The sequence below is a fragment of the Talpa occidentalis genome, unplaced genomic scaffold (genome assembly GCF_014898055.3).
Source record: "Talpa occidentalis isolate TD23 unplaced genomic scaffold, MPIMG_talOcc4v2.1 talOcc4.5, whole genome shotgun sequence".
NCBI classification, from domain to species: Eukaryota; Metazoa; Chordata; class Mammalia; order Eulipotyphla; family Talpidae; genus Talpa; species Talpa occidentalis.
In genome coordinates this window covers 85,792,563-85,818,972 of record NW_023604861.1, presented here as the reverse complement: position 1 = coordinate 85,818,972, position 26,410 = coordinate 85,792,563, and the positions used below count along the sequence as shown (strand labels likewise).

Below are 26,410 nucleotides of genomic sequence, written 5' to 3'. Positions count from 1 at the left end.
CTAATGGTGAGAGGGCAGAAAAGCCTGAAAACCATTTACACTGCAATACCTATGCATCACCACTTCTGCGACAGCTCCAAGGGACATGTTTGATATCACCCATTCTTAAAGAAGGTCCTCTTAGAGATGTACAGTAATTCAGGAGTTCATTGGGTGGGGCCAATAGCTCACCCCTCAATTCTCTGCCAGGACAGCAGCACAAGAAAGTAAGTCAAGGAGAGAACTAGCCCTCATTATCTAATGCAGACAGTGAATAGAATGGGCTCCCAATTCCCGACACTCCTTAACTACATTGCTGCCTGGAAAATTGAGTGACACTGAATGTTTACCTGCCCTCTTCCCCCTTCTATGCATCCTCAGTTAACTTCTTTCACTCTCAGTTTTCTCATATGTAAAAATGCAAAAGAAAGATACCTCTTAGGAGACAAAAGAAAATTACATCAAATAACATATGTAAACTAATATCAAGCCCAGTGGCTGAAACATAAAAGCTAGTTCTTGCCCCACAGCTTAGCAATGTTTTGAGTATTTGAAATTTTATGTATTTATTTTATATATTAAAAAAAATAGAAACATCACATTGGGTGAAATATAAAAATAAAAATTCACCAGTAATTCCACCACATTAACATAGCTATTTCCCATTTTGTGTATTCCCTTTAATTCTTTGATTATATGATTATGTGTTTTTAGGGCACTTCAATCAAGAGTGTGAAAAAAATTTCACATCATTATGTTCCTGTGTTGCTGTCATTCCATAATTAAAAATTTCACGACCGCATAATATTTCATCAAGGGAATATAATATGATTTAATTAATCATCTTCCTATCACTGACGAGTTAAATTAGTTTCAATGTTTCCCTATTATAATAAGAATGGGGTACAATAAATGTTTTTGTGTTTATTACTTTGTTTTCTTATTTGGGGTTATTTCTTTCTAATTTCTCCCTCGATGTGAAATTTCTATGTTAGAACATACAAACATTTTTAGAGTTCCTGATGCATTTTTGCCAAGTCGCCTCCCAAAGCATTTCCAGCGGTCTCAACCACTACTAGAAGCACTTGAGTGGGAGTACTGGCATTTTTAACAGGACATGTGTTATTCTCCAATTCTAAGTGCTTAGCCACCTAAAGAATTTAGACCAGGAGTGGCCAATTCCCTCAGACCACTTGACCCAAAGGGGAAGGCAATGTGCATTAGCTCCATTTTCATGTACTGTTTTCTCTAAAATCCTTATTCTCTAGAGAAATAGTATCTTCTCGCCTCCTTTTTGGCAGTAATTCTGAATTCTGATCTCTTAGCACAGGCTGTCATGTTGATCATGTAAACATAATAGCCTTAGACATTAGCTCCATTTCATGGATACTGTAGGATACTAATACTACAGACTCTGGATTATTATTAGTAGTAGTATACTAATAATACAGAGGAAGAGGGACATCAGAAGAAGCAGGTGGACTAGGCCTCCTCCCTTGATGACACTTTAGTGGGGTCTTCAGAATCCAGGAAAAGGTTTTTAATTTTGAAAGTTCACAAAATTCAATTTTGCCTGATCTCCTGCCCTAGGGGAAAAAAAAAAAGAAAAAAATTAACTTGCTCAAACCAAATCCGGGCAAAGGGGTGACTTTCTGTTAATGATTAAGAATGCAAATAATAGATAAATTTGAGATGTGTTCCCCAAAAAGGACCTGAATGTAGGAAAACAGATCAGAATTGGGTTAGTCTGAAGGGATGGAGAAACTAGGAGCTACCCATTAGGTAAACTGGTGAGATAGAGTAACCAGGGAGCTAAAGACTTAGGAGTAGAAACATGAGTAGGTGGGGAAGGCAGGATAAAAGTGAGGAGCTTGCATGGTGGATGAGGAGTGTTGGGGAGGTGCTGACACTGGTATGAGGGTACAAGGACAAGGTAGACTGGAATGTCCGTGAAAAGGACATTCAGGCTGAAGGAGTTTGTACAGCAGTAGCTTTCCTCTGGTGCCAGGTGGTCTGCTCCCCTGGCTTTTCCCCTCCTGATATATAGCTGCAGATGGGTGGGGCTTATACTGGGATGACACTGCCATTCACACCAAGGGCCTTGAGAAAACATGGAGGCCAAAGTGTGCCAGCTGTAACTCAGGTGTACAGTGTGGAGGGGAGAGAATAGGAAATTAAGGAAGTATGATTTTTTCAAGAGGACATCACACCCCGAAGGAGCATTATGACCACATGCCCTTGTGCCTATGTAAAGAAGAGAAAATAATCCTGACATTTGGTAGATTGTTGTTTGGGGGAGTTCTGGGATAGTAATGAATATAGTCATAGCTTGGGTTGCCTGGGCCTAGCCTCAATCTGTGGGCAGAGGTCAAAGTGGACAGTGTCCTCAGAGTGCCAAGAGGACGAATACCTCATGTAGCAGCCTAAGAGGTACCACTTCTGCTGGGATGCAGGTTAAGGATGTAGGTGTGAATCTTGCCGGCCAACATTTTGATCCATGCACCCCAGCCTTAGACAGATCTTCCAAGCATTCTGTAACTTCTTAAGCTCCCTGGGAGAACTTCCTCCCAGGAGCTCCCAGAACTTCCTATGTTGGTTAGTGGTGCTTACGTGTCCTCCAGGGTTGGTAATTCTATACTTGTAGGGGGAAGGTTTGGGGCTGAGGAATTTCTCGGAGATAAGTTGCCTTATTCTCTCTTTCCAGGATGGAGCATCTGCCTGTTGGTTCAGTCTACGTGAAATTCAGCAGATGGCACACAATTCCCAATTGGCAAAACCTCCAGTGGGAATTGGACAGAGAAAGTGAATCAACTGGGAAGAAACAATTGGCATTTAAATAGGATAATTTGCTTAGGAGGACCCCAGTCACCCATAATAAAATCATTCTCCTCCTTGAGGTAAAAGTCAAAACATCAGAGACTTCTCTAGGCTACTTCCAGTCACCACGGACTTCTTCCTGGAATGGCCATCTTTCTGAATGTAGGGGCTTAGTGTGGCTATTTCTTAGGGTGATCCTCTTTTTTTTTTTTTTTAGAGAATTCTGAGGTTGTGATAAGGACATTTCTGTCAACTGAAATATTTATTCATTAGACATTCCAGCCATGTCTCAGACATTGTAGTAGTATATCAGTTTAAGTGCATTTGGCTGCCAGTTACAAAATCCTTGGAAGATGGTGGCTTAGATGATGAAGACATTTAATTATCTCACAAAACCAGAAGTTTAGACACAGTGCCAGGATTGGTACAGCAGCTCAAGCATGCCAGCAGGAACACAGGATCCTCCCATCTCCCTGCCATGGTAAGTCAGCTTTGACTCCCCTCAATGTTTAGATATGGCCTCCACAGCTCTAAGTTTCTCAACTTTGTATGATGTTATGGACTGAGTATTTCTGATCCCCCAAAATTCATAATTTGAAGCTAAATCCCCAATGTGATGATATTAGCAGGCAGGACGTTTGGAAAGTAATTAGGTCATGAGGGTGAAGCTCTCATAAATGGGATTAGTGTCCTTATAAGAAATATGAGAAAGATGTGGTATATATACTCAATGGAATATTATTCAGCAATCAAAAAAAAAGATAAACTCATGCCATTTGCAGCAACATGGATGGAGCTAGAAGGAATTATGCTCAGTGAAATAAGCCAGAAGGGAAAAGAAAAATATCGCATGGTTTCACTTATAGCAGGAATATAGGGGAACCAAATAAGACATCAGTGTAAAAAAATAATAACAGTACAAAACACAACAAAGCAAAATCAGACAATTATAAATCAGAGACATCCTGCAGGGGAGGAGGAGGGAGAGGGATCAGAGGAAGAGAGGGAGGAGCACAGGGGACTGTGGTGATGGTGCACTGGAGAAGGAAATTCTATGGGGACTACACCTGAGGGGGTTGGGGGAAGCAAATATTGTTTAAAAATGAACAATGATGTAAAAAATTTTAAAAATAATGAAAAAAAAAGAAGAAACATGAGAGATTCTGTCTCCCCTACCTTACCTCCCACCTTATGAGGACACTGCAAACCAGGATGCAGTCCTTCAGGAACCGATTTGTCTAGCAATTTGATCTTGGACTTCCCAATCTTTAGAATTATGAGAAATAAATGTTTGTTGTTTAAATCACCCAATATGATATATTTCTTATGGCAGCTGGAGCAGAATAAGACATATGACAATGTCTCAAGGAAGAAGCAAAATATCAGAGGCAAAAGTGATTTTTGCCTCACATGCATTGCTATTTTCACTAAGGGGGAGATATTTCCAGAACTAGGTCATATGTACATCTGTAGATGGATGAACACAATACCCTGGGTACAGCACTGAAATTCAAGGTAGAGCAAGTGGTAGGAAGCTACTCACAATACTCTCCACAGCCAAGCATGAGCAACAAGGTGATGAACATGATGGAAGTTGCCTCTGCCCTCATGGACATACAACTCAGTGATGGAGAGAGGTGGGAAACAACCATTAAATTTATGATCTCAAATTTCATTAAGTTTATGTATGAAAGTAAGATTTTATGAAACAAAACCTCATTGGGATGAGAAGGCAAGGTAACCTTTATCATCCATTATATCCATCTTCTATTGTGTGACAAAAGGGTGGTATCTCAAGGCACCTGTTTCAGATTAAGTCCTCTGGTTTAAATCCAGCATGGTAAGGAGAATAATGCCCCCACCCAAAATTTAAAAAAAAAAAAAGATGACCATGCCTTAGTTCCTAGAACCTATGAAATGTTACACTGCAAAGGAAACTTTGAAGATGTGATAAAGTTAAGGATCTAAAATGGGGAGATTACCTTGGATTATGCATGTGGGCCCAATATAATTAGAAAGGTTCTTATAAGACAAAGAAAGGAGGGTCAAAGACAGATAAGATTTGATGATAGAAGCAGAGTTGAGACTGATGAGGTCACCAGCTAAGACATTTGGACAACCTCTAAAAGCTAGAAAAGCCCAGGAACAAATTCTCCCTAAAGCCTCCAAAAGGATTTGAGCCCCACAAGACACTATTTCAAACTTCTAATCTCCATAACTCTAAGATAATAAACTGGTGTTGTTTAAAGTCACTAAGGTGGTGGTAATTTGTTACAGCAGCAAAAGGAAACCAATATATCCAGGGAGGCTGAGTTAGAAACTTCACATCTATGTCCACCTATAAAAGCCAGTGATGAAAGCCAGAGGGAATATATTACCTGGAAACGTAGGGGAAGAGATCATGTCAATTATTTTGAACAGCTTTAATCTAAGAGTAGGTGACATAGAAGGAATTGCTAGAATATCTTTATGAATCTTTCCTCTTCCTCCCTCTAAAGAGACAATAAAGGGAAGCTTAGTTCTATCCACATAGTCTGTGAAATGCAACCTGAAGAGTATATTTTTCTCTCTAAGCTGAGGTTCCCAAATACTCATCATCACGTGTACATAAAGAGATCATGATTTAAGATCAGAGTTTTCCTCTTAGAGAAACATAAGATAAAAAAAAAAAAACAGCTAACAGTATTTCTCCAGAGCTGATGCTGGTGCTGGGTATGATTTGTCTCCAGAGAATTCTGACCTGCAGGTCTTCTGTGAATCACTAGTGCAAGTCAATTTTGAGGAGTCCTATGTGAGCTGACATCAAGACCCAGTAGTGAGTGCTAAGAATGTCTTTGTAGATTCAGGAAGAAAATGAGTCAGAGAAAAAGAAGTCAACCACCATCATTTGGGGAGAGAAACTATATACTTCTCAGATTGCATTTCAGAGCCTAGGTAGATAGTACTAAGCTTCCTTTTATTCTCTTTAGAGGAAAGAACAGGAAGGATTCATAAAAATATTATAGCAAGCCTAAAGATGATAAAATAAGCAAAACGTGAACATTTAAATAAAAATTTTAAAAACAGGTAATATGAAAAAATGCCAAATTCCAATGTGCAAATACTCCTATCTAGGACTCAAAAGGCCATTTTGAGGTGACAGAGATTTGTACCTTGAAGGGTTAAAATGTCTAATAAGAAACAAATGATAATAAAGATGGCTCAATTTTTTAAAATGCTATTTTATGGAATTTAAATGGCAAGCAAAAGTTTTTATCTCCTCTCCAGGACGCTTTTCTGCCCATCTCTATGCCACTGCCTTGGCATGTGCTCTTGGTATCTCTTGCCTAGATGATGCAAAGGCTTTATAACTCATCTCTCTCCCTCATCACTTTCCACTCCATTTTCTACACTGCTGCCAGGGTTGATTTTAAAAACATATATCTTATCAAATCACTTTCCTGCTAAAAAATTTCCTGACTTCTAATACTAGGCACCTGGTAGAAATGTATGACATATATACATGGCACATATATCCCGAAATAAGCTAGCCCATATTTCATTCACACTTTCCTTACCTGCAGTCTACAGGTCAACCATATTGAGCTGCCTGAGCACACCTTGCTTTTTTTTAAGACTCCATACATTCACACGTGCTCTCTCACCTGTCTAAAATGCCCCTTTCTCCCACTCCACCTTAAATCCACCTAGTGAAATCCAACTCATTTTTTTCTAATAGTGAAAAAAAATTTCATTTAGTTAGCCAGTTGGACTCAGTTTAAAAGACCTCAATTTTGTTGGCAACATCCAAAGTATCTTAGTCAGGAGTCAGTCGAACATATGCTGTCTTTGCTCCATCTGATCAGGGGGTTGACCTCAGCCATGTCAATATCATAGAGCTCCTTCACAGTCTGTTTGATCTGGTGCTTGTTGGCCTTGACATCCACAGCGAACACAAGTGAGTTGTTATCTTCTATCTTCTTCCTGGCTGACTCAGTGGCTGGGGGAGCAGATGACAGTGCAGTGGTCAAGCTTGTTTCTCCTAGAGGTGCTCTTCCAAGGATATTTGAGTTACCTTCAGAGCTGCAGTGTTTGGGGCCACTAGAATGTGGGTGACATGCAGATCTTTTCATGGCTGTGGACACCTTTCAGCACAGCTTTCTTGGACTTCAAAGTTTTTTGCGTTGTCTTTGGCTTTGGGAGAGGCAGGACCTTACTTCATCACTTTCAATGTCATCTTTGTGAAAAGCTCAATGCATTCTTTAAGCCAGAATACAAACACTCCTCAGTGGTCTGCCAGCCCAGTCAGAGTTGATCTTCCCCGACCACTGGTGCTTCTCTATAGTAGCTGCATTACTATTATTTTTCATCTATCTGCCTTCTCAAACTGAACACCACCTTCCTGAAAAATGGACTCTGGCTTAGTCAACATTTTATCTCTGACAGTCAACACAGAATCAGGTACTCAATAAATGTTTATTGAAAGCAAAGCAATGATAGGTTGTGTTTGTGTTATAACAGAGACACAAACATAAATTTGTGGGAATTATTTTTTTTCTTGCATACTCAAAACACCTGGGGATTGGAAGTCCAAAGCTGCTGCTGTAGCAGTGCCACAGAGGCATTAGTGCCCCAGCTCCCTTCTACCTTTCTGTTTCTCTTCCCTGAACTTAGTCACATCAAGTAGTCTAAAGTCTGCTATCCATGCCATGAAGCAAGAAAGAGAAGGATGTGGCAAAGATGAAAGGAGTTTTGCCTACATCATGAAAGCAAATCTTTCCAAAATATCCCTAATGCACTGTTAACAACTCATTGACCATAACTATTACATGGCCATTCAGTTATAAGGACAACAGGGAAATGTAGTTTGTCCCCTGGGCACACTGCCACCTTGAGTAAAATTAAAAAGACACAATGAATGAATTGGGCATGTAATGAGCACAGAATGCATGCAGAGGATCATGCACGAGAAACAGAGCCTTAACAAGGCACTTAATAATACCTTTGTAAGGACACAAAAACATTAATTCAAAAGGAAACCTAAACTTCTATGTTTATTACAGCACTACTTGCAATAGCAAAGATATGAAAACAACCCAAATGCCCCCAAATAGACAAATGGATCAAAAAGTTGTGCTATATTTATACAACAGAATATTACTCAACAATCCAAAAAAACAAATTCATACCATTTGCAACAACATGGATGAAGTCAGAAGGGATAATGCTAGCCAAAATTAGAAGGAAAAAGATAAATACCACTTATATATGGAATATAGAGAAAGCAAACAAAAGGTCAAGAAAAACTCAAAACTAGCAAGCTGATCATAGAACTAAGGCAAACAGCAAAGAAGGAGGTGGGGGGTGCAAAACAGGGGAGGAATGAACACAAGGGACTATGGTGATGGTTCACGGGTGATACAGTGGCAAGAGAACTATGTGGACTACAATGATGTAAGAAAAAAATTGATTTAATTAATAAATATATAAACATATATATAACAAACAAAAAAAAATACCTTTGTAAAAGGTGTACTGAGAGATTAACACTTTTCAAGATCATGCTGAGTCCAGGATCAAGCAGAGAGAACATTTAGTCCAATTGTTTTCACCCCAATTGCAATTTTAAATGTCCAAGTTCAACCCTGTGCCATAGAACAGAATCTCAGAGGTTGGCACTCCCAACAGTTCTCAGAATCAGATCCTCCATAAACAGTTAGAACCATATGGCATGGCTGTGACATGTGTGGCTGACATGTGTGGCTTTGAATGCTCTATAAACATTGCTACTACACCGTTAGGGTTCAGCTTCTGCCTCAGACTTTTGCCCTTTGGTTTAAGCCAAAAAGTCAAACCTGAAATGGGAAAACAGGAGTATAATAAAGTGGTTAAGCACAGAAGCACTGAAGTCAGACTGCCCTAGCTTCCCTTAGCAGATAACAATAGTAAGTAAGTTAGTTGATGTACATCATTTTCTCATTTTTAAAATGGGATAATGATTGTACATAGCACATTGGGTTATCAAGAAGATCAAATGGAATTATATCTGTTCAGAACTTGGATTGAAGGTTGATACATAGTAAGCATTCATAGTTGTTAGGTATTGATAATCCTAGATCTGTGAGCCAAGAGTAAAAAAGATTTCATTCAACTGGTTTTTTAAAGATGACTTTTATCATGTTGAAGAAATTTCCTTCTATTTCTACCTCACTAAGAGTTTTTAATCACAAATGACTGCTAAACTGTGTCAAATTTTCTCTGCACTACTAAACTAAGGTTGAATTTTTCTCTTAATGTGATTATTAGTTCATTGATTTTTTTTAATGTTAAATCAAACTTGCATTCCAACTTGGTCATGATATATTATCCTTTTTTATGTTGTTGGATTTGATTTGCTAATTATCAAGTAATTTTGTGACTATTTCAGAGGGATATTGATCTGTAGGTTATTTTTTTTTTCCTTGTAATGTCTGACTGATTTTGGTTATCAGTGTAATGCAGACTTCATAAAATGAGTTGGAAAATAGAACTCATCTACTTTCTGAGAGAGTTCATACATAATTGGTATGGTTTCTGCCTTAAATATTTACAATAAATAACTAGAAAAACATTTGGACAATTAATTTTTGTAAGACTGTGATCATGTATGCAATTTATTGAGAAATGCAGGGCTAGTGATTTCATTCTGCTGAAAATAAAAATCTCAGTATCCATGAAGATCCAGCATAGTGCCCCTGGGCTAAGCCTTGCTACATAGAACCATACTGCCTGCTGCAACACTGTTCACTGAGCCCAGGGTCACTGGTTAGATTTCACCTGAACTAAAAGAAGCAGGCCAAAATGCAGCTTCTCAGCAGCTTGGTTCATGTGGAGGAAAGATCATCCAGGAGGCTGAAAATAGGTGCAAATGGGCCACTACTAGGGTGACGGGCTGACTGAACACACACAATATTGCTCAACTCGAGGGGGCATCATTTGCATTAAGATATAGTAATTTTCCTATTTGTTACAGCAGTTTTCCTGCAGATTTCAGGGACCAGCCTTGAAAGTGTGCTGGCCTCATCTGAAACAGTAGATAGAGTCAACCAACACATTCATTCAGTCATTCAACAACTTCATATGGTGTACCTCCTATGTGTCATATACTATTCTAGAACCCAGTGTTTTCCAGGTGCATGTTAGGAAAATAATTTCATCCCAAAGTAAACACAGATATATTACTAGGTCAATATCACAATTCATAAAAACTTTTAAGGTTAGGGGCCTCCCTGGTGGCACAGTGGGTTGAATGCTGCGCTGTGGAGCTGTCCACAGCCTCTGCAGCACATGTTGGATTCCTGGCCGTCCAGGGAGATTCCCACATGGTGCAGCAGACCTGCCGCGCCCACTGCTCCCCTCAGCAGCATATTTTAGTCCGTCTGCCTGGTCTGTTCACCGCTCTGTCTCTGGTGAATCCTCTCACCCTCCCACGCCTCTGGCCTGTACCCCAGCTCTTGTATGAAAATAAATAAATCTTAAAAAAGAAAAATCTTTTAAGGTTAAAAGGACTTTCAATAATATTATGCTCCCCCGCCCAACCTTGGACCTCTAGATACCACCCCTTACAGGGCTATATAATCCTTCCTTTAAATCAATTAATCCTTTAAGGAAATAATCATGCACAACAATATCAAAAGTTTGTGGCAGTCAGCCATCAACTGCAGCATATGTTTTTTTCAAATACACATAGAACATCTGCCAAAATTGAAAATACACCAGACCATAAAATAAGTCCCAATCAATGTCAAATGTTTGAAGTCATACAGAAAATGTCCTCTAACCACCATGGAATTCTTTTAGGAAGAAAATAATTAATAAAAATTTAAGAACAAAAAGGGGCTCCCAGGCCCCATCCCCTAGAGCTTCAGATAGAGTAGGTCTGGGGTAGGGTCTCCAACTATGCATTTTTAACAAGTTCCCAGATTACGCTGATGATGCTGGTCTCCCACCACACTTTAAACAGCTCTGGAGTGGTGGGCTTATTATATAACAAGCACGCAAGAACTGTTAGCTATGTTTATTTTAGAAGAAAAGGGAAGAAAAGATTATAGGCAGTTTTGCTATGTAGGCCTAAAGGTACAAGGAAGTAATGTTTATTGTCTTTTGCCCCCTGAAAGAGAGAGTTCATAGGTATAAAAAATGTTGCAAAGTGAGACTAAATGAGAGGAGAAACCATCTCATGCTGCATTTTGTTGAAGGTCAGTCAATAAGAAAGCCCTCCTTGAGAAAGGGTGTTGAGCATTAAATGGTGAAGGGTGGATAGAAACTAGGCAAAGTGGGGAATGCCTTCCAGGTAAGGGAAATGCATGAACAGATATTCTTCAGTCATAGCCACTGTGCATGCTGATTAATAGATTATTATTTTTAAGCAGGCAGTGTGACAACTGTAAAGGAATAATAGAATATTCATTCTGACCCATCCCCAGGCCTCACTACCTCATTTTTCTCATCTAGAATCAGGAAGCTAAGCTTTGTCAGATTCTTGGTTTCATCATCTTGGGCCTCTGCAAGTTGTCATGGTAACAGAATACCCTCATCCCTCTTGTTTTTTTTCCTTTCCACAAACTGTTCAAAAGAAGAAAATGCCATGACACTAGGATCTCTCCTATTTCTCTGCAATTTCTTTGAAAACTGCCTGTTCTCAAGAACTGCTTCAAGTTCTCAGGGTTAGACCCTCTTTTATGAGCAATCCTTGTCAGAAATGCCTTTTGTGTTCTGAAGCAACCTAAACTTTGCATTTCACCTCGTAGACCTTGAATTTTGCAGATTGAACCCCATGTTTCCTGGGGCTTGGAATGTATCTCTGTTTTTACTCAGTGAGTATAGGATAAATGGTTTTCAGGCTTTTCTGCCCTCCCACTATTAGCATTGCCCTGCCTGATGGGGCACCTGCACTTGTTACATTGTTGTAAGCTGTATTGCTTAGTTCTGTGGGCCATGGCGGCAGTGTTGAGATAGACACCAAGAGAAGCAGAAGAAGAAAGAGGCAGGAGAGAGAAGGGGAGAAATAACACCAGAGAAGCCCAGAGTGAAGACTTGCCTGGGGTTTGGAGGCCTACCGGCCTCCTGGCCAGCCCCCCTCACCCCCCTACCCCAGCACCCCTGCCTGCTGTGTACCTGGCTGCTGCACTACATGTAAAAGCTCGATAAAAGCCTGAGAAAGCCACCAAAGATCCATACAGATCCTGCTCTGTGCTCATTCTGGCACTACAATGAGAAAAAAGTGTAAACAGTTTTAATACTAAATTTACTTGAGCCTTATGCCACATCTCTCAGCTCAATAGACTTTCAGATCCTCTAAGAATTGATCACAGCATTTTTTTGAGCCAATGCTCATATTTTCAAATATTGTTCGACGTTATGTTAATTAGATCACCTGTGCAAATGGTTCTCACACTTGAACCTGCATCAGAATCTCCTAGGAGCCTCATCAAAACACACACTGCTGGCATTTCTGATTCAGCAGTTATGGAATGGGATCTGAGAATTTATATTTCTGACAAGTTCCTAGGTGATGTTGATGCTATTGATCTAGGACCACACTTTGAGAGAATCATTGATTGTCACCAAGCCTGGTTAATAGGCTGTGAATTACAATTGGCACACCCCTGGTGAGACCTCCGGTTATAAGCAGGAGCTTATTGAAAAGCAAGGGCAGGTGGAGAAAGGGTTCCCACAGTTCTTACAGGTAGAAGATAGCTTTTCCACATCTGCACTCACCTGACTAAATAATGGGTCACTTTAGGCAAGTCATGAAAGTTCTCTAACCCTTAACTGATCTTAAAAAAAAAAACAGCCTTACTTAACCTTGCAACATTATTGTTCCAATTAAATAAGACAAAGTATGTGAGGCTCCTCCATCAGTGCTGAACTGCATACAAACATAAGTTGCCTCCAAGACTAGTTATTATCATAACCATGGAAGTGAAATTCTATCCATTCCTCAAGGCCACCTCAGAGGTCCACCTAAGGGATATGGTTCCTATTCCTCATTGACAGGATTGATCCTTTTCTTGACAAAACTCTCACATTACTCGGTTATACCTCTCTCAGGGCATAATTTTTGTCAGATTGTAAAATGTAGCAGGTTATATGCCTGTCTCCACCAGAGTTAGAACTCTTCAAATATGGGGCACCAGGGGTCTCCTTGGTGGCACAAGGGCTTAAGACACAGCACTATGAAGCTATCCACAGCCACTGCACAAGTTCGATCCCTAGCCAGGGAGCTACCCACATGGCACGGCAGACCTCTCCTGACTCGCCCTTTGCTCCCCTCAGCAGTGTATTTCAGTCAATCCATCTGTTCTGTTTCCCACTCTGTCTCTGGTGAATTCTCTCACCCCCTCCCCTACCTTTGCCCTATACCCCAGTTCTTGTATGCATAAATAATTAAATCTTTAAAAAAATAAAGACAGAGCACAAATCTTTCTTGATCTTTCTGTACTCCACACCCCATCTTCATTCTAAGCTTAGTCTTGTGCAATTTTAGGCATTCAATAAATTCAATTTATTAGTTATTTAAACTAATAAATGAATAAGTAAAAAACATAAGAGTACATATCCCTGACTTCAGATGACAGTAAACAAGATGCCTGCCTGCATTCCCTCATCCCTCCCACACAGCCTCACCATCCAAAAATATATAATATATGTGCTGTATTAATTACATCATAGTATATATAAATACACAAGCACATACATAAAGAGTGAACTCACAGTACTAAAAATTGTGGCCCAGATGGTTCACCTGGGCTGGGTTTCCAGGTCTAGTGTAGTTTTCCCAGTTGCTTAGCCCTTTAGGTTCAGGGCACCTTAAGGTTGACTCATTGGAAGATGAAAGTAACTCCCATTCCCAGGAGGACTGACCTCTAACAGGAATAGTTGCCTGCTGAGAGAGGCAGCTACAAGACAGAGATTCCTCCCCCCAACCCCCGCCACCCCCAATACTGTGCTGTGCATTGGTCTTAACCATACAAGCCAGAGAAGCTAGAGTTAGTAAGGACCTGTATGTTTTCAGATACCTTAACCACAATAATTCTGCAACTGTAGAACTCCATCCCATCTCCTTTCTTTCTTGAGGACCCTGGTTCTGAGAGAAGACTAGGTGGGAAGTGAGGAACAAAGCACCTCATGAAACACATCCAAGAATTACTAGATGCCTTGTTGGCATCTTAGCTAAGTCCTTCCCATGAGCAAATGTTGATGACTTGCCAATAACCTTGGTCTCAAGCTCAGAAGTAAGTGCTAGATTCATTGCACACTCCTAAATATAATGGGGGTCATGTCTCCCTCTCCATAGTGAAGATTATCTCCCCCTAGGAATCCTAGGCATGGAGGGCTTTCTGGGGTTTCTAATGAAGATAGATTCTGATAAGAAACCTAAGCATCTAGTCCTTCCTTTCCCGCCCCTTCCCCTCCCTCCCCGGTAGTGTGTCTCTGGTTTATAGTTGCTTGTCAATTTTGATTTTTACTTTGTATTGATTAGTCTTTTTCCTGGTCTCTTATTTAGGTTTTCTAAATTCCTGCTATGAGTGAGACCATCCGGTATTTTTCTTTTTCTTTCTGACTTATTTTGCTGAGCATGATCCCTTCTAGCTCCATCCATGTTGCTGCAAACTGCATGAATTTATCTTTTTTGATTGCTGAGTAATATTCCATTGTGTATATGTACCACATCTTCTTGATCCAGTCATCTATTTTTGGGCACTTGGGTTGTTTCCATAGCTTAGCTATTGCAAATAGTGCTGCTATAAACATAGGTGTGCAGGTGCCCTTTGGAATTACTGTTTCTGTGTCATCTGGGTAAATACCTAGGAGTGGAATTGCTGGATCATATGGAAGCTCTATGTTTAGTAGGTCAAGAAATCTCCACACAGCAAAATAAGGGGGGGGGGGTGCAAATGTATGGGGAATATAACCAAAATGAAAATGCATACATTGTGCAAAGATGAAAAAAGATGTAAGAATTATATAAAATAAAATATTTAAATAAAAATTAATTAATTTAAAAAATAGAGAAAAAAAAAGAAACCTAAGCATGCTGGCTGCAGATCTTTGAAATGAAGTAGGAGACATGGGTCCTTCAAATGAACCAACCAGGCAGTTCCAGTCAAAGGAAACCATGGAAGGACCAAAGAGGATAGACCCAGGGTGGTGGGAGTGAGTAACAGACTGCACTAATGCTCAGCCTGGCCACAGCCCTATCCCTGCAGGGATACGGAGCGTCTGCATGCTATGTCTCCTGTAAAGGTGGTTTATACTAAACTGACTGAATTTCTGGCACAGCGAAGACCTAGCATGGATGTTATGGTCCAACACCTCATGGCCCTGACTTGAACACCTAGATGGCCGTCCACCTCTTCTCTCCACTTCTAGCCTCTTTAATGTCAACACTGAGCAGCAAATATTTAAACAAAAACTTACAAATTTAATTTACATTTTTAAAATATTTTAATCAACCCTGGTTTTTATAATCTGAAGTTGAATGCCTCTTTATTATTGTGTAGATATTCCCAGAAATACATTTCCTCATTTAAAATACTAGAGAAAATTAAACGCCTAGGAGAGCTGTCATTTGTAACTGTCACTCAACCCTTCAAAGTCCAGCAAGATAAATGTGTTATGGAGAATTTTCTTTATGTTATGCACCTTTAGTGTCTGCTCAACTAAAATAATTTTTGCTCTGTGCTATAGGATATGAAGAAAGAAAATGTTCTGGTTATCTTTTAAAGTGCATTTCTGGGGCCTCCCCAGTGGCTCAAGGGATAGTCTCAGCACTACGAAGTTATCCGCAGCCACTGCAGCACGAGTTCGATCCCTGGCTAGAGAGCTGACCCACAAATGGCGCAGCAGACCTCTACTGTCTCGCCCGCTGCTCCCCTCAGCAGTGTATTTCAGTCAATCTGCCTGTTCCACTCCCCACTCTCTCTGCACCTCTGGCCTACACCCCAGCTATTGTATGCATAAATAAATCTTTCTTTTTAAATAAATAAATAAAGTGCATGTCTGGTGATATTCAATACAGAAATCCCCATAAACTTTTTCTTCTTCCTCCTCTGAAAATATGTTGTCTGGAACCCTGCGTGACTTTTATAATCCCCTTCATTATCCAGTGTACTGTCATTTGTTCAATTTTGGCAGACGTGTTCACTGCAGCCACACCAGTCATCAGATTAGTAGCCCCCCCTGGGATATCATTTATAACCTTCTGGGATGTCAATTACTATTTCTGCTTAAGGGAGACCAGGGTAAGGATCAGAGGAATCTGGCACATCACCCAGTATACCTCAGAGCAAGTAGTTTGGTCCTTAGAAACCCTCCTGTTTAATGCTTCTGTCTTACATATTATACAGTATACTTTTCCTCAGGTCCCTCTCCATGAGTTTAATTAAAGATGGAACATAGTTGGGAATGGAGAGAGATCCTGGACAGGGCAAGTACAGTGCAAAAAGGATGGAGCTAAGTGGCTCAGCATGTAGGCAATGAACTGAAGTGTCAGGAGCATGCCTGAGGCCACTGTATGAGCACTGGATCAGCCCCAATGACTTCAGCTAAACAGAGGATGACAGGTTGTCAAGATCTAACCAGAAGATTCTAAGAAACATGGAATTTACTGACAAATGGGTGATGCTATTCTAGCAAGCACCCAAATAATGGTGTTAACATTAATGCAATCCACTGATGGGACTGGCCTTCCTTCTCTCATTTAATTTATCAATCTCATTTTATACTCTACAGTCAAGCTTAACTTTCTTAATTTGCAAGTGTAAACAAATAAGAAGCAAACATTTAGGGGAGGAGACCAAACATTTTAAAAGCAAACATAAGACCAAATCACAGAGCACAAGCTGAGGGCATTTGGTATAGGGTTAAATTGTTATAACAGTAGCTTCTGTCACTGGCAAAGCTGACAGATCCAGTAGCTTCTGGTAATTAACACACAGAATGATAAATTATTTCCAGTATTCTCATAGACTTGTCCAACATAGTAATTCAGAGATGACAGATACTGGTTTTTGTACTAAGCTGTATTGCTCTTTTGTTTTGTTTTATTATGCTAACCTTAAAGAAAGGAGAAGGAAGCTGTTCCCTCTCTCAAGATCTGATGATGTTCTGACTTTTGCATCTAAAAAATCCTGCAAAATGATGACCCAGTCGTAGAAAGTGGAATGGACATCACCTGGACTGCAGGGAAGGAGAAGTGGGGAGTTAGTGCTTCATGGATACATAATTTCTGTGCAAGGTGATGAAAAAATTGTGGAAATGGATAATGGTGAAGCTCATATGATTGTAATATAGTTAGTACCAACCACTAATTTGTACACTTAAAATGCTCAAAATGGTAAAATTGATTATATATTATCACAATAAAATTAATTAATTAATTAAAGATGAAAGGGTGGCTTAGTCAAGGCACAAAAGACATAGGTGGGGAAGAAAGAAACCTCCAGTAAGGAATGCTGGGAGGCATGAGCTCTGTCATGTAGCTTGAATTTTGCTTCTCTGCATTGTAATTACTATCTTTACCAAGTCTTCAGTAAAGCCTACTTCACACTATTCTTTGGGGAGAAAAAGGTCACTCTTGGACTGTAACATAGCAGAGCACAGAGAGGTCACCAAGAGAAACCATAATGAGAAGCTGAGACCAGCAGAGTAACTGTCCTGGAGCCAAAAGCCTGGCTGAGGCTGTAAGTAGGAATGAGATGATATGGAGGACACATAAGCCTCTCAGAGACAGCAGGGGGAATACGCTAATATGCTGGACCCCAACAGGCTGTGAGGCAGATGCTAAAGGCTGAACCACTAGCTACCACCCTAACCTCTTCCCTGACGCCAGCATCTTCTGCAATTCCTACCCAGCCTGGGCCCTGCTGCCTGCCATACAGCACTGGCAGCCTCTTGGGGGTGCTTTGGAACTGAATCCAACATTGCGCTGCCCTCCTGCAATTGAAACATTCTGGTCAGCTTCCCAGTCATCTCATCTGTCCACCTGTCCCCGCTCTCATTCCTGGCCCCTCCTAGAGTCCTCACCACCTTCACTTCTGGGATACCCACTGAAGCCAGCTTCACTGTACCCCAGGACAGATCACAGTGTAAACTGTGACCATCACCTCTTCCTCAAGCACAGAGCTGCTCCTGCTGGCTTAGAGCTCCTCTAATACAACCTTCTCAGCAATTTTGGTCACCAGGGGCTAATGCACACCAGAAGCCCCTCATTGCCCAGGTATTATCACCATCCTTCATCTACATTCCAGCCCTCAGAGTCCACAGTATGGGGCTAACGGACCCCTGGTACCACTCTGTGTGACCCCCTCCTGGATATGGCAGAAGGCTCTATCAGGCAGCTTCGGGTGTTGCTTAATCACTTTTCCTACTCTTCACAACCCACTGGACACAGTCAGTCAGGTCCCAGCATATAAGCCAAGATGGAACAAACAACTGCAGATAATTTGAGGACAGTTTACAGAGGAACTATTTACAAAGGTAAAGGCAAGGAGTAAGGAACTCACAAGGAAGAGTGTGGTATCCCAAAGATAAGGGAGAAAGGAAAGCAGATTAAAGATTTGAGCAAGATTTCTGGATCACAGTCTAAAGCCACCTGCACCATGTACAACTCGCTCCCTCATTCCTTAGTCATTCACTAACAGGCTGATTCCCACTCAAAAACATAGCAAGCGACAGAATTTTTAAAATCAAATCAATAGGCAGTTTACAGAAAAAGAAATAAGAATAATGATATAAACATATGAAGAGGTTCAATCTCATAATTTATGCACTGTCAAGGCACTATTTTTTTAACCTCTCATAGTGGCAAAGATTAAAACATATGATGATACATAATATCTGCATGGTTATGAGAAAACTATTGGTGGCAATATAAATTGGTGCAACTTCTTCCCAGGATCATAAATTTAAGACTTGCATATTGGTTAATTTAGTAAACTTACTTCCAGAAACATTTTCAATAGATACCTCCTGTGTGCAAACAAAAAACTTTTTGCAACATTGCATGACAAATCAAGGACTGGAAAAATCCTATTTACTAACAGAGAAATGGCTAAGTAAATATTATTTGAAAATACAATGGTTTATCATCTAACAGACTTAAAAATAGGTACATATGTATGCTGGTAAGGAAATGTCTCAAAGATACATTTTTAGGTAAAAATCAAGTATAGAACAGTGGGTATAGTATGGCCCTATTTTTGGTTTGGAAGGGAGGTGTTTTTTGATGGTGTCAGAATCAGTTGGAACAGGGTCCATGAGGAAAGTTCATTCTTTCCCACCTTTCTGTTGAAATTCACCCAGTGAATGCAGCATCTCCCCACTCCAGGATGACATTGCTGGCAATGTCTCATAGGGTTTCAGCCACTCCTAGATCATTTTAAAGCCCCTAATCATATTCAGTTAGAAGAAAAACCTAATTTTAGTGATTTAACAGTCCATCTACAGTCATAGCTAAAACTCTAGTCTCATCCAAATAAAAAGGATCCCTTCCCTGTCAGTCTAGGCCTGCTGTCTACAAATTGTCACTGCTGGAAGTGTGGTTAGGAAAGGCTGCTTCTCGTCCTCATTTACTTCCTCCAACATTTGTACCCACCTTACAGGGCAGGGTAAGAGGCCTGGGAGGATAGGGTAGTCTTCTGTGGATGGTGCAGAGTTAATGGATCTGGTGTCTCTGAGTAGAAATATGCAGTTTCCAGATGTTTATTTTGGGTTTTTGGGTTTGATTTTTGAGTTTTGATCTTTCATTCCCCCACCCAACTTTTGGAGCTTCTCTACTGGGGACTGATGTCTATGGATCCCTTGCAACTGAAATTCCTCTCATCTGGCTGTGAAGAGCCGCTCCCACAGGTCTGCAAACTCACTCTCTTGGAATCACATGGTCCCACCAGGAAATCCTCTTGAATGGGACCCAAGACAACCCCAGGCAGGCTGTTCCCCAAACCTAACAGAATTCATATCCAGTTGCCCCAAAACATGTGCCTTAGCTCCATAGCTACTGAAAATGCAGCTCAATTCCAGGGCAGCAACCACCCTTCACTCAAATTCCAGGTAGATAACCCAAAACAGCCTTTTCGCCTTTTCCAATACTATCTTTATTTCTAACAAATGCCAGACAACAGGGGCCAGCTTTTTGGGAATTGCCTTGAGCCCCTGCTTACTTGACCAAGCACACTGACTGCACTCTCCAAAGAAATCTCCCAGCCTCTACAACCTCTACTACTCTTATTGGCCAGAGGAAGGGGAGTTAAGGCAGCCAAATCCACTCTTACAGTTTCTTAGCATGGCTACAATGGCAGTTGAGCCTGTGGACATGTAAGTCATGTACAGAGCTGTTGCAGGTCTTTTAGCCTCACCCAAAAGGGAGAAAGAATACCACTTCAACATCTTGCTGCATAAAGAGTACAGATACCCAAACGTAAGCCAAAAAAAAGTTCTGGAAGGATTATGCAGGAAATAACCTGTAGTGCTAAACTCTGTTTATGATCCTTTTCATTGTAAACCCTTTTACATTTTTAATCATGTTTATAATGTCAAGTATTTTAAAACTAAACAAAAATCTAATCAACACATTTTGAAATATGAAGGAGATCTGTACATAATAAGATCAAAAAGACCTCATTGACACAATGGTAAGTGAAACACTAGTTACAAAATATAATAGAAAAAAATGATCTCATTTGGAATAGCAACCAAAGAGATAAAATATAAGATATGGGCAAAATCTGTAAGAAGCAAACTTTTAAATTCTATTGAGGGACATAAAAAGAATAATTGGATAAATGGAAATGCATACTGTGTTCTTAAAAGACTCACTAATTTAAAGATGTCAATATTCCCCTAAATTAGATTACAAATTTAATAAGGTCTCAGTAAAATAGTGGGTTTGACAGAAATGAAAGGGGGTGGAGACAGGGGGAGAGACCAAGCAAGCTGATAATAAAATTCATACGAAAAACTTAAAATGAAAGATGGACCAGAAAAACTTTTTAGACACATCAGCAAAACATTTTGTAGCTTTCCAATAATTAAAATCATTTAGGAGACTTCTGAGCAACATTATTCCTGGAGATACCACCACAAGGACAATGAAATCGTAAACAAAAATGTACACCAAAAATCTAAAGAGAAGGGGGCCTCCCCGGTGGCTCAGCAGTTGAGCGCTGGGTTGTGAAGCTGCCCGCAGCCTCTGCAGCGCTGGTTCAATCCCCGGCTGCTCCCCGGCCACCAGAGGAGGGTCCCACATGGCACGCAGACCTCTCCTGCCGCCCGCTGCTCCCCTCAGCAGTGTACTTCAGTCTGCCTGCTCTGCTCCCTGCTCTGGATTTGGTGCATTCTCTCACCATCCTGCGCTTCTGACTGTACCCAGTGCTTGTATAAATAAATAAAAATAAATCTTAAAAAAAAAAAATCTAAAGAGAAGGGGAGGAATAGAGGAAGATATAAACTGGATGTCTTTATCAAGTAGAGGGAGGTAAAACTGAAGGAGGGGTTTGCCCTACAGACTGCAGAAAACCTCAGAACACAAAGAAACAATGTTCTGGAAAGTAGGGCTGAGGCAAGGGACTTAAAACATGGTGGAGTTTAGTAGAAAGTATATTTATAGGGAGATTAGAATCCCCTGGGAAGGGACCCTAGCCAAGGATAAAAAAAAAACCAAGGTAAATAATAGACCCTACTCTCACAGTAGATAACACTGCTTCATTCTATGGACAACAGAAGTTAAAATTTAAAATTGATTTTCAACCTAGCATCTAGCCTGTAATCAAACTATGAAGTCAACGTAAGGCTAGAATAAAGAAATTTTCAGACAAGCAAAGATTCAGAGGACACCCTGCCCTGAAGAAATGCATCTCATTCTTTCCTGTACATAGGAACCATTTGAGGATCTTATTATCTGGTATTTCTCATTCAGAGAGTGTCAGAATTTACATTTCTAATGGGTCCTGGTGATACTGGGGCTGCTGGTCCAAGGGACAATACTTTGAGTAGTAGATACCACAGCAGCAGTTTTCAAAGTGTGACTGAAGGACCTCGAGGGTCCCTGGGAACCTTTCCGAGATCAGCAAGACCTTCACTTTTTCCTACATATCTGTGTGGAGACCAGATTTTCTTCATATGTCAACTAAAATAATACATTGCAACAGCTATAAACAACCAGCTACCTTCTATTTAGCCAGTCCTGAAGGAGCTTTGCAAAAATGTAAAACAATGCCTCTCTTTGCAGAAATTATTCTTTCATAAAACAATTTTCACAAAGAATGTTACTTATGTTAATGTGGAATATGTTTTGTTATTGTTATTTTGAAATGAATTAATGAATTCATAAAAGATCTCTCAACATAACAATAGATATCAATAGATATAACCACATCAAGAAACATTCCTGAGACCACAATGTTTCAGAACAGCTATATAAGAGAATATGCTCCTGGAGAAAGACAATCAAGAAAATGAGGACTCCAACACAGGAAAGATGAGAGCAAAGCCTACAGTAATCTCTATACTAGTTTTCCTTTGCTGATAAAGAAATTTGTGGCTTAAAACATTAGTTAATTATTCCTCAATTTCTGCAGAAGTATGGATACTGCATGGCTTAGCTAGTTCTCTACACACACACACACACACACACACACACATATATTTATTTAAATTAACTACATGAATATGAAAACACAAAAAGGCTGGCAAACTGGTAACTGGTTACCTATGGAGACTGGAAGTTTAATGATGGAGTTGAACTATTGGGAACTTACATTTTCTAATCTACTTTCCAAGTTGTTTAAATATTTTAAAATAATCATAGATTCACTATGATCTAAATTATAAATCTTTTACCACAATTTTTTCCAAACAAATCTTTTACTTTTCTTGCACTGGAGTCTGAGTGAGCCACTGAGGCTATACCAGTGAAGCAGAAAGACCCTGTCCCTACCATAAAGCTGCAATCCAATGAGGAAAAGACAGTGACACAACAGTGTGGTGAGCCCTGTGATAGGGAGACGGGAGAGTGGGAATGGCACCTACCCTCACCTAGAGGTTGGCCAGGAAAAGGTTCCCATCCTTAGACTTAAACAACGAATAGAGGTCAGATAAGCAGCATGAGCAGAGCAATGGAGGAGGCAGAGGGGAGAGCACCTGCCCAGCCAAGACACCATGGCCTCTTCAGGAAACCCAGCATGGCCAGGGCACAGGAGGAGGAGGGAGAAGAAACAAGCAGGGAGAGAAGGACAGGGTCCCATCACAAAGACCTTCTAAGAAAGGCCTTGCAAAGTCATATTCAACAGGTTGGACTCTATCCTGAGGTCCAATAGGTGGCCACAAAGGGCTTTAAACAGAAAGGGGTGATCAGACTTGCCCTTTAGCAAGGTCAGCTTTCAGCATTTCCTCCCCCAGATTACATTAGCTGTGAAGCAAGGCATTTTCATTCTCTGTGTCTCACAAATGCACAATGTTCTCATCTAACACTGAATAGTGTTTTTAGGGTGTCAACTGAAGAAGGACCATCCATCCATCTATTCCCATTTTGTGACTACTGGTGTTACTCCAACTTTAACAGGCACTTTTCCCAAAGCCAGCATCCCTAAGCCACTAGCTACTGAATCCCAGGAAAAACCAAGCCCTTTCCAGAAAGGGTAGAGGGAAGGAATCCCTTTGTGAAATCCTCCACAGGCAGGTCTCATCAGCCACTTCAGGGCCCCAGGCCACATACGTGAATCTTACACATACCACCATCAAAACCTCAACTTGTCCTTGTTAGCACAGATACCAATATGCTGACACCTGCTGGCATATTCACTCTCCTCTTCCCAGTTCCCTGTGCCAAATCTAGCTTAGGCCTTCCTCACGCCTGCCCAAGCTTCTGCTTTTATGCCACAGTCTATCTCCCAAGCTCTTAGCTCAAGGTTTTCCCATGACAATGCACTCTCATTGGACTTTTCTGTTGCTGATTCTGCTAAGCCTCACATTTTACTCTTATGACTCACATTCTGACTTACAGACCTTTTCAATGCTACAAACTGCTCTGTGAACTCACCATGGATCCTGTCACTAGTAATTAGGAATGACAATAAGGAGAAAAACTAATTGAACTTCTTGCTCTGGCATGTACCATAGTCACAATGACAAGAGGGAATCCAGAAATGATTGATAAATTATAATAAATGTATAAATTATAAATTATCCCTATGATTTTTATCCAGCACTATTTTTACCATTTCTAAACATTGAAGACACAAAGCTTCTTTTAGCAGATAAGGTAAATAAGAAATACTAGAGCCTAGTGTTCTTACATATAGTTTTACAGTTGTTTTTGATGAAATGGCACATTTCTTGGGACACATTGAGAATCTTCAGTGATTTTATAATCTTTACTTGTGTAATCAAGGAAGTCAAAAGTGGACCTCTGCCTTGTGATGCTTGGCTGTGACATCCTCATGATAAGGACAGATGATTTCTATGAGATTCACAGCTCTGCAGCATCCAGCCAGTCTCTATCTTCTCCAATAAGATAGAGTGTGCTCATTCTTAACTCATCAAGAAAACACCATGAAGTATCTGACACAGACATCTTTTTAAAAACATCTTTCTCTGCTTACCTCATTCAAGGGAGTAGGAAGCAGAACAGATATGTTTTCTGTCATGGGTAAAAGTTCTCCAGTATTTCCAAAGAGGCCCTGCATGATGACATTAATAATCTCAGTGTCTCAGGCTAAGAAATCTGGATTGACAGTATATCAAAATGAACCTTCTTATCAGAAGTAAACACTTATTAACCAAGTTCAATGTCTGATATGCAGAAACATCTCCTTTTATGGTGTTTCCCTGTGTATGCTTGGAAGAGCCCTCATTTGTTAACATAGGCAAGGCACATTCAGAATAGGAAGGGCAGGGTTCAGTAGGCATCACTGGAGACTGACATGGGAGTTGACTAAGCTACAGTAACAGTATAGTGTGCTGACTTAGTTTTATGTGTCCAGCACTGTGGTGAGGGTTCTATTTCATTGTGACTTACACAATAATTTTATGAAGTAGTAAGATTAATATCACCAGGGCCTAGAAATACTAATGTGCCCATAGACCCACAGAGTCACAAAAACGAGCTGCTATGACTGAGACTTCTAGACATCCACCAAAACCTGCTATCACTTGACCATAATAATAGTGTTGTAGTTGGTCACATGGCCCCCTGGCCAGAAACAGTATTTCCAGACTGTCTTAGCAAGTAGGCATGGACATTTTACTAAGTATGGGCCAATGGGATTTGAAATAAAGTAATGTGAGCAACTTCAACTTAAAAGAAAGCTCTTTTGCCTACTAACATTGTCTCCCTTCCCCCGATGAACTGCAGCCGGACACAGTGACTGGACGCAGATCACTCCTAAGGCGAGCAGCAGCTGGAATCATGAAATGACAATTCTGCACTTGGCACCCAAGAGAGCCGAAGCTCAGTCTTGTAATACCTCTGGGACTATTTCTTCCTCTCTGGAGTGGGAATAATAATGCATGAGAGAACCTAGTAAACTATGGCACCCTACAAATAGATTTTTATTACCTTTGGGGCTCTAGTTCCTGTATTGGTACAAGGATCCTTATCCACAGAGATGTTGCCTCTCAGGTCTCAGAAAACTCAGAAAATACAAAATTTAGTTTGGTTTCCAGAAAATTGCAAGTTTTTATCACTCTTGGGAAACCAAGAGGAAATACATGGGCAAACAATCTCAAGGCCATCTCAATGATTTTAGTAAATAGTACCAATCAATATCAAAAATGGTTTTTCAATCTCTTCCTAATTTTGGTCCCTCCTTACATCATAACAATTTGCATCACATGATAGGCAAAGAAAAGATAAACAGATAAAAAAATTATTTTTTTTCTAAGTAGAAATAGCCATCATTAACATTAGGTGAAAATCACCTAAGAAAAAAATTAACAGGCAACTATAAATCAGAAACATTCTGCAGGGGAGGAGGTGGAGAGGGATGAAAACAGCGGAGGGAAGAGCACAAGGGACTGTGGTGATGGAGCATGGGTGAATTGGTGGTGGGAATTTTACAGGGACTACACCTGAGAGGAGAAAGTACACATTGTACAAAAAATGAAGAATGATGTAAAATATATATAAATAACAGAAAAAGTTTTCAAAAAAATAAAATGTGTGAAGGATTTAGGAAGGTCAAGCAAAAAAAAAAAAAATCACCCAATAGAAAGATACGCAGAATGAATAGATAAGTAAATAGAAATACTTACATAAAATAATATTAATATTATTTTCATTTAAAAATACTAAGTACGCTTTCATTAAAATTTGACAGAAGGAAAAAACTCCATGAAAATGAACTTTAATTATGTTGAACATCAAATGGCTCTTCAGTGTGAGAAAAATTGTTTCCTAAAACATTTCTCTAAAGTTAAGAAGAGAGATTGCAAACTCTTACCATTTGCAGCAACAGGAATGGAACTGGAAGGGACTATGCTAAGCTAAATAAGTCAGGAGAAAGACAAAACACAGATTATTTTACTTATATGCATTAATACAGAGAAACCAAACAAAGAGTCAGATAAAGCTAAACTAAAAGGCTAATCTTGGAAA

At 40.1% G+C, this 26,410-nt stretch overlaps 1 long non-coding RNA gene across 2 annotated transcripts; it reads right to left on the bottom strand.

The window, feature by feature from the left end:
* Positions 1-1,344: 1,344 nt before the first annotated feature.
* Positions 1,345-26,289, bottom strand: LOC129146963 (uncharacterized). 2 transcript variants are annotated; one of them, XR_008554382.1, is made up of 3 exons: positions 26,256-26,289; positions 24,417-24,494; positions 1,345-1,565 (listed from the first exon to the last, which is right to left on the bottom strand). It is a non-coding gene; the product is annotated as an uncharacterized LOC129146963 (long non-coding RNA). The 2 variants fall into 2 exon arrangements; XR_008554383.1 differs by lacking the exon at positions 1,345-1,565 and adding an exon at positions 8,566-8,630.
* Positions 26,290-26,410: the final 121 nt, after the last annotated feature.